This window comes from Leptonotus elevatus, chromosome 6, assembly GCF_054856555.1.
Source record: "Leptonotus elevatus isolate MCC_2025b chromosome 6, RoL_Lele_1.0, whole genome shotgun sequence".
Classification (NCBI taxonomy): domain Eukaryota; kingdom Metazoa; phylum Chordata; class Actinopteri; order Syngnathiformes; family Syngnathidae; genus Leptonotus; species Leptonotus elevatus.
Genome location: NC_141244.1, coordinates 1,882,638 through 1,891,408, shown reverse-complemented (window position 1 = coordinate 1,891,408; position 8,771 = coordinate 1,882,638). Strand labels below are relative to the sequence as shown.

The following is an 8,771-nucleotide window of genomic DNA, read 5'->3' as shown; positions in this document are numbered from 1 at the left end:
CCAGGCTTTTATTTTGGCCTAATGACCTAATGGGCAGCAGGTGTAGTGTCATAATTACAGGGAATAGACTATTACTATAAATTGTATTTATAAAACCAGTTGTTTTCTCTTTGTTTTTCGGATTTAAAAAGTCAATGTTTAAATCACCACACATGATTTAAGTTTTTTTTAATAATTAGTGTAACTGAGAATATCCGCTAGTTTTCATTGAGTATGTCAAGACATGATCCTGGGGTCCCACACATACAACTTATAATGACATTTGGTGCATTTTTGACGTGTACGTCAATGGTTAAACATTCCATTTCCCTCCGTCTCAGTCCATGACTCTCCTGGAAACTCCGGAATTCCATCAAAGATTAAATTGTTCCTTGGACTCCAAATAATCAATTTTGTCAGTGACAACCAACATACTATCACTTACTTTGAAAACATCCGTCTGTATAGCTTTGCTATACTCTATCTGTTTATCCTTGTCCATTTTTAAATCATCCACTTCTTTTTGGGTATATTGTAAGCTTATTTTTGTATCTCCTGTGAGAGTGCATCTAATCCGTTGTTTGTTGTTGAAAATTTAAAAAATGTGCCTGTTGTTATAGTAGTGCTATGAACATGTCTTTTTGCTGCTGCATTATTTAATTCACTTGAGTCATGGAGACAAACTCCTCCTCTGGTTTCTGATCAGCCTTTTGTGGCGGCATCTTGAAAGGCTAACTTTCAAAACTGGGGCCCCAGCTGATTGTCGCCGTTTCCCGTATTGACACCGCCGTGCAAACAAGGCAGCAGCGATGGAACCAGAAAGCAAGCCTGACAGGCGGCAACGACGAGACCAGCAAACAGGCCCGGCGGGCGGCGGCGGTGGTAGTGGCGCCAGCGAACAGGCCCGGCGAGCGGCGGCAGCGAAGAAGTCAGCAGGAGTCAATGGCGGCGATGAGGCCAACGAGGAGGCCCGGCAGCAGCGATGGAGTCGGCAAGCAAGCCCGACAGGCGGCAACAATGACAATCAACAAAAAAAAAAAAGTCAAATAGTATTTATTTAATTGCAACATTTCCAATCAATTGACAGGATAGATGTATTGTACCCCTAAAAACTTCACAGTACACTTGCACAATCTAATGAGAGCCAAAGCATTTAATTACAATAAAACATTTAGTGGGGGAGGGGTTTTATGGTGAATAAAGTGAAAAAAATACAAATACTAGAAATGTGTAAAAACATGAAAATATTGTACCAAAAAAATATATTAGCCTGAAAATATGAGAAAGAAATACACAATATACTTTGTATAAGTAAAAAATATTGGAAAATATAAAATATTATACAAAATAGCTGTAAATTCACACAGTAGAAAATAATACAAATATATATAAGAAACAACAATCATTGTTAACATCAGTTCAGACAATTGGCTTTTCTCAGAAATATATTCACAGTAATTGCACACTTCACTGTAACATAAGAAACAATCACTCAACAACAGCTATGCATATTACCTTTTATCATAAATATATGAACAACTACTTATACTTATACTGAATCTTCAAACTTCACTCTAACTTAAAGCTATAAAATAGCTGTATGTGAACAGCAAAACACAAGAAAGAAGAATGAATCACTCTGTCAACAACAGTTCAGCATACCCACTTTTGTCATAAATATATTCAGAAATACTTACTCACTTATTATTATTATTAGTATTAGTATTACCTGGACTGCAACTTCATACTTTACTGTAACTTTAAAATAACCAGTATATTAACAAAACAGAAGAAAGAGAGATAAACATGCAAATCAAATATATGACTTCCATACTGGATCGGTCGAGGCCCGCGTTAACAATGACCGCCATCGGTGCTGTTCACCTACAGGGTGCCGGTAGAAACTGGACTACTGTTGGTCAAAGAAGGAGAGGAGGAAGGTGTGTTCGTAGGAAGAAAGAGAAGAGGAACACCACCCAGATAGCAAAATGTGGTTGAATCAATGTTGAAACATAGTTCAGCTTAAGTGTTGAATCTACGTTGAGATCTAAAGTTTAAATTATAAAGAAAGCACAAGGTTGATAGTCAACGTTTGCTTTTCAACTATAAATCACACAACATCAATGTTGATTCAACCATTATCTAAATTAGAATTTACATCCATTTATTTAACCGCTTGTCCTCACAGGGTCGCTGGAGCCTATCCCAGCTGGCTTCGGGCAGTAGGCGGGGTACCCTGTACTGGTTGCCAGCTAATCGCAGGGCACACAGAGACGAACAACCATCCACATTCACAATCACACCTTTGGACAATTTGGAGTGTCCAATTAACCTGCCATGCATGTCTTTGGAAATGTGGGAGGAAACCGGAGTACCCAGAGAAAGCACGGGAAGAACATGCAAACTCCACCCAGGAAGGCCGAAGCCTGGACTTGATCTCACATCCTCTGCACTGGGTGGCGGACATGCTAACCAGTCAGCCACCCTGGCGCCCTAGAATCTACATGCATAATATTAATATTTGTGTAATATTTCAGTCACTTCCTTCACCTTATTAGTGAGCAAATACTTATAGGTTTTGAGTTATTAAGCATTGAAATATTAATTAGGGTTAGTCTAAAGAGTGAGAACTTTGCGTAGGAGTGTCACACAGAAATGATACAAATATCCACTTTTGTCTTGGCGAGCTTAACAACATACTAAAGGATGGTCTTTTAGGTGGATCATTTTTCAGTTAGAGCCCTGAAAATGGCTAAGAAGTTAAGTTTCATGCAACTGGATGAACACCAGCATGTTCAGGGCAAAAAATGTGTTCAGAAAAAGTGTCTTAAAAAAACTATATAAATATAAAATACATTATATATATATATATATATATATCGCTTCAACGGCCTGCACGGGCGTGTATCCAGTAGTATATACAGATTAGTGAGAGGAACACAGGAGACGTGACGCTGGTGGGTGATTCAAGTACAACAACATCACGCAAAATATTTTGCTGTAAAAGTTAAGGAGGTTGCGCAAAACTACGACACCGCTATCCGCCATTGGTGACAGACTGGCCGTTTTGCGCACAGTCACGCAAGAATTGGAGATATGTCATCAAACTAAGACAATGCGGCGTCATCGAGCTGTGACCACTACGTCATCACTGGAGGAGTATCCCGCATATGGTGTCCACATTGTAACGTACGGGGCGAGTTTTAAAATCTTTCCACCCGGTTTCAAGCTCCGAAACGGCGCCGTTCTGTGGACGAACTGCCCAAACGGTGAGAAACTTATGTGGATACATTTAAACGGGCTTTCGTGTGGACGGGGCCCAAATACTCACTCACTAGACAATGAGACACACCTGGATAATACACCTGGCTGAGGGAAGACAATCACAGGTGGACAAGATAACACTTGACAAGATAAAGGGAGACACAAGGAAACATAAAGACCACAAAACAACAAAAACAAACAACCCAAACTCAAAACACAACAACATGGGATAAAATAATGAGTCACGATGTCCCCAGCACCCGAAACATCTTTTTATTTATTTTTTATTAAATCAACAAAACCAATTTAACTGAAAAGAGCTTGAATAAAGGAACCGAGTTTAAAAAAAGAGGCACTAGTTTCACAAGCTCTTTGGCTACCGAACTTCCACACAATTGCTAGCAACAGATGACAGGAGTTATCACCATGCGATGGCAACTCTGGTCTATGGGTCGCAAAAACGGTCACGCAAACGGAGCATAATGAAGGCACCATCTTAAAATACGCTGTTATCAACAATAAATACAGTATGGTAAAACATTTTGGCATCATAGAATTTTCACCGGCATCGTACAAATTTTATGAAACTTGGTCAGCATGTCCTCAAATACCTCAAAATTAGTTCAGATATGTCAGTCAACATATATATATATATATATATATATATATATATATATAATTTGGGGTTCAAAGATGACTTAATTAGCTGTGCATGTGACAGACGTCAATGAACTGCTTGCAACTCGTGAAATGGAGAAAGAGGCAATAGAGGAGATTCTCCTGTACGTCATACCTAAAAATTGACACGGAAAATCAATTTTTAACCAACCACAGCACATTTTTATGAGAGGAGCTCCATCTTATAATGCAATAGAAATACTGACTTTTACATTGAAATAACATACTGTGTGTACCTAGTTAGCGAACAATTAGCCAGTGGCTAACAATAAAGTTGATTTGAGTCACGGTGATTTATCAGAGTCGTGGCGCCGTAAAGGCCACATATATGCCCCCTGCTGAAAAATCAGAATATTTGGCATGGTCATCGTCTTGAGGCTTTTCTGGCAAATATTCAACTGGATCTGTTCAACGTGCTCGACATTTCTTGTCGCCACTAGGTGGTACTATAGGTATAGCAAAATATTGTCTTCAGACCGCTATTAATATACATGTGAATTTGGGGAATTTTTTGGAGGAGCATTTCCTTTTTTCCCATTTTGGAGGTCAGCTACATTTTTTTTCCCTCTTGGATAATCCCACTCCTGTCTGTTCCTATGAACTATTTATCCTGTACTGTCACAATCCCATGATTCAAGGTAACGTTGACTCCCATCCCATAGGATTCCCCAAAAATGTCAGCTTGTAGCAGTCACTGCTTTGGCCCTAATAATTTCTACAATAACAATAGGGACCTTCCAGCGTTTGTGGCTCGAGCCCTAATAAAATATTTTTGTTCTCATCCTGTAGATTATCTGCAGCTGGCATGCACTTAACTTGTATTGATTACATATGGGTTCACTTTAAAACTACCATCTCTCTGTCATACATAACTACATACAATCTGTCATTTTCTTCTCAATGTTGTTGGTTCTGGTGCAATAGTAGTGCTGGGAGTGGTGAAAAACATGCTCCTCCCTTCTTCCTCCCCTCACACTGTGTTCTGTTGGGGTACACCACTCCTGTTCTGAGTGGACTCGTAAAGCTGCAGACCACCACTCCCACTCACAGCGGAGCCATCTGCATTGCCACCGTTTCTGACTGTACTCCTCATCTTTTCAGGGTCCTCACCTCTTCAAGGTAAGAAACATATCTAGTCTCCTTTACGTAAAAGATGTTTTGCATCATAAGACAAGATTTAGAGGAGTATTTTACTAATTTTATAATAGGGCAGACTTCACACGCCTCAGGACTAGTTCTTACAAGTAGAGGCAGCAGCATGTGCAAATATGTATTATTTGCCTGGAAACACCCTGTGGTTACACCAGAGCCAGGGAAGTTGTCAGTGTTTAAACACCAAGTGCAAACTTTTCTGTGCGAATTAGACATGATCTTTCAAATATTTCGAGTTGAATTTATCAATCATCTAACCATGCATCCAAACACAACTACATACCGGGTTTTAAACTACCCAAAAGGTAGGCTTTCAAGTTGGACTCTAGTGAAATGAACCAGAGAGGCTGTGATGTTACTCAAGCATTGTCTGGTTCTACAAACAATGATGTCAAAGATAGGAACATTGAAGCACTGGTGGCCGGTAAAGTCATGAATCAATGAGCTCATGTTACTACATGGTTTTCAAAGGATTTTTTCCCCCCTTCCTGAGAAACACATCTCACTCATATCCTATTAAGCATAACGACAGTTACGTATTCATACAGTGAAATGTTCTAATACAATACCTGTGCAAAGTATAAAAAGAAAAAAACAACACGAGCAGTAGGAAAAACCAATCAACATTTAAAAAGATAATATTTTATTTCAGGTTATTTTAATTCTTACTTTCAACTGTACTGTATCATATGCTAAATATAGGCAATATACAGGTGCTGGTCAAAACAATTTAATAAACTCAAAAAATTGTAAAAACAAAAAAAAGTAAAATGTAAAGAATTTCTGTAATTCCATTCAAAAAGTCAAACTTTCATAGATTATAGATTCAGGGCCCACAATTTAAGTGATTTCAAGTATTTATTTGTTTATTTTAAAATTATTTGGGCTTCCAGCTCATAAAACCCATGAAAACAGGATGTCAAAAAATTTTGAATAATGTGAAGAAATCACCATGCATACTTCCCAGTCTTTTGTATAGAAAAAAAGATGGATGGATGGTATTTTCAAAACGATATGTCAATCTTCAATAGTTGGATTCCCTTTGCCTTAATCACTGCTTTGATGCACCGTGGCATTGCCTGGGGGTCCTGGAAGCTCAGGCTTTCTTGATGCTTGCTGTCAGCTCTTTGTTTTTAATAATAATAATAATAATGCATCAGATTTATATAGCGCTTTTCTAAAGACTCGCAAAGACGCTTTACAATGAAATTGATACATTACTCATGCACCTAAACATTCACACAGTGGTGACGGTAAGCTACTTAAGTAGTCACAGCTGCCCTAGGGCAGGCTGGCGGAAGCGTAAGGCCCCTCCGACCACCACCAAACATTCACACCTTCCATACACCAGTGTGAGTAGCAATGGAGGCAATGTGTGTGAAGTGTCTTGCCCAAGGACACAACCACACATGACTTGGGGAGAGCAGTGATCGAACAGCCGACCTCCTGGTTACTGAACGGCCTTCTCTACACACCCTGAGCCACGGCCGCCGTTTTTGTGTCTGGTGGCAGTCATTTTCCTCTTGATAGTACTGTATTGTGGCCCCTGTTTTCCTCTTGTAATACTAAGGCTATTGAAGATTGGCATATCGTTTTGAAAATACCATCCATCCATTCATCCATCCATCTTTTTTTCCCATTCAAAAGACTGGGAAGTACGCATGGTGATTTATTCACATTTTTTGACATCTTGTTTTCATGGGTATCATAAGCTAAAGCCCAAATAATGTAAAAATAAACAACTAAATACTTGAAATCACTTAAATTCTAGGCCCTGAATCTATAATCTATGAAAGTTTGACTTTTTTAAATGTAATTACAGAAATTATTCAACTCTTTGAGGATATTAAAATTTTTGGACGAGCACCTGTAAAAGGGGTGGGCTTAAAAAAATATTGTTTTTGTTATTTAACATTATATGGCCAAATATAATATAATAATAATATAATATAACAATATAATATAAAAATATTATATTATATTATAAGAAAAGTCTGTGTGTTAAGTGCATCAGTGATTGAGTCAAAATAAACTTTGATTTAGTGTGTTTGTAAAAGCTGAATTTTTTATATAGATCTTCATACTTGCCAACTTTGGGTGAAAACTTGGGAAATATTTTGTTCATTGGCATATCGATCGGCCCATTTGCTATTGGGGAGTGGGGTTGTTCGACCAACATGCAGCCATTACTATTCACAATTAATTGCAGTCGGGAGTCGCTGCATCACACGCTGATTAATATTTATCGACTGGAGCAAATGGCCTCTGGCCGGAAAATGGACTGGGCCTTCGGGAAACTCATAAAATTTTCGATGACCAGTCCTCCCCAAGTGTCAAGTATCTGGGCATCTCTTTCATTATCCATTTATGCTATGTATGAACCAGTATAGCGCTGCGGGTTGTAGTCTCCTCTAGGGCTGCAGCTAGTGAATATTTTGGTATTCAATTATCCTACTTCTATTGAATAATTCAGATAAAAATCTAATATTTTTGCTTGATGAAAGAACAATTATCGTGGCCGTGGCTCAGGAGTAGAGCCCGTCATCCAGTAACCGGAAGGTCCGCTGTTCAGGTGCCTCTCTCCCCAATTTATGTGTCATGTCCTTGGGCAAGACACTTCACACACATTGCCTCCAGTGTCACTCAGTGTATGAATGGTGCAAATGTTTGGTGGTGGTCGGAAAGGCTGTCAGCGTACACTGGCAGCCATGCTTGCGTCAGTCTGCCCCAGGGTAGCCGTGATTACGTACGTAATTTACTGCCACCAGAGTGTGAGTATGTGAATAATTTAACCACTGTGAAGTGTCTTTGAGTGTCCTAAAAAGCACTACTGTATATAAATCTGATGCATTATTATTATTATGAATACAGAAGACATTAAAAACATATATCCACTTAATAATGATCAACTTTCATTTCTAGATAATCAACTTGAAAGTGTGCGCAGTAAATTATCATGGGAAGATTTTTATGCAGCCTGGTTCGGTTTTAGGAGGAGAAACTAGACAGGAAAGCAAGCAGTCTGTTCCAAGCAGGTTTATCAGTCAAGTTCACTTTGATATGGCTTTATGTACAATTGGGTGACCAAACGTTCTCTTTTGGGAGGTCAGACCATTTTCTTACGTCCTGTTCAGGCGTCCGTTTTTTAAAAATAAATGTTGTGTTATTTTGTTTTACCAGTCTTTATTGTATGACTGATTTTTACTCCATGTACAGCAATTTGTAAGGCAAGGCAAGTTTCTGTAGCACATTTCATACACAAGGCAACCCAATGTACTATACACAAGGAAAGACAACACCTACAAGTATCAACAAACACAGCAATTAACAATATTAAGAAACAAAGCAGAGTAGCTTACAATTTTTACTAAAAGAACGTACACTAACAATGTTAAAAACAACATTAGACAGCAAACTTTAAAAACATTTAGGGTAAAGAAGTTTTCTAAAATAATTAAAAGAAAAAAAAAACAATTTAAACATGTTTAAAATACCTTAATCAAAGGCATAGGGAAAAGTCAAGGTTTTTAACCTGGATTTAAAAGTATTTACACCCGGGGCTGACTTTTGTTGGCAGCTTAATCAATTTCTGTGCAGCATAACAGCTAAATGCAGCTTTACCATGTTTACTTTGATATATGGGTTTGCAGTTCTCAGAGACCTGCTAGGTTTGTATTCAATCAGCATTTCTTAAATAT

The 8,771-nt window shown here is 38.4% G+C and overlaps 1 protein-coding gene across 1 annotated transcript in view; it reads left to right on the top strand.

Moving 5' to 3' along the window:
- The first annotated feature begins 4,889 nt into the window (after positions 1-4,889).
- The window catches only part of entpd3 (ectonucleoside triphosphate diphosphohydrolase 3), a 45,038-nt gene continuing 41,156 nt past the window's right edge, over positions 4,890-8,771 (top strand). Inside the window, exon 1 of the mRNA XM_086078401.1 lies at positions 4,890-5,040. The gene's annotated coding sequence lies outside the window, so the exon portion shown is untranslated. The remainder of the gene's footprint in view (positions 5,041-8,771) is intronic.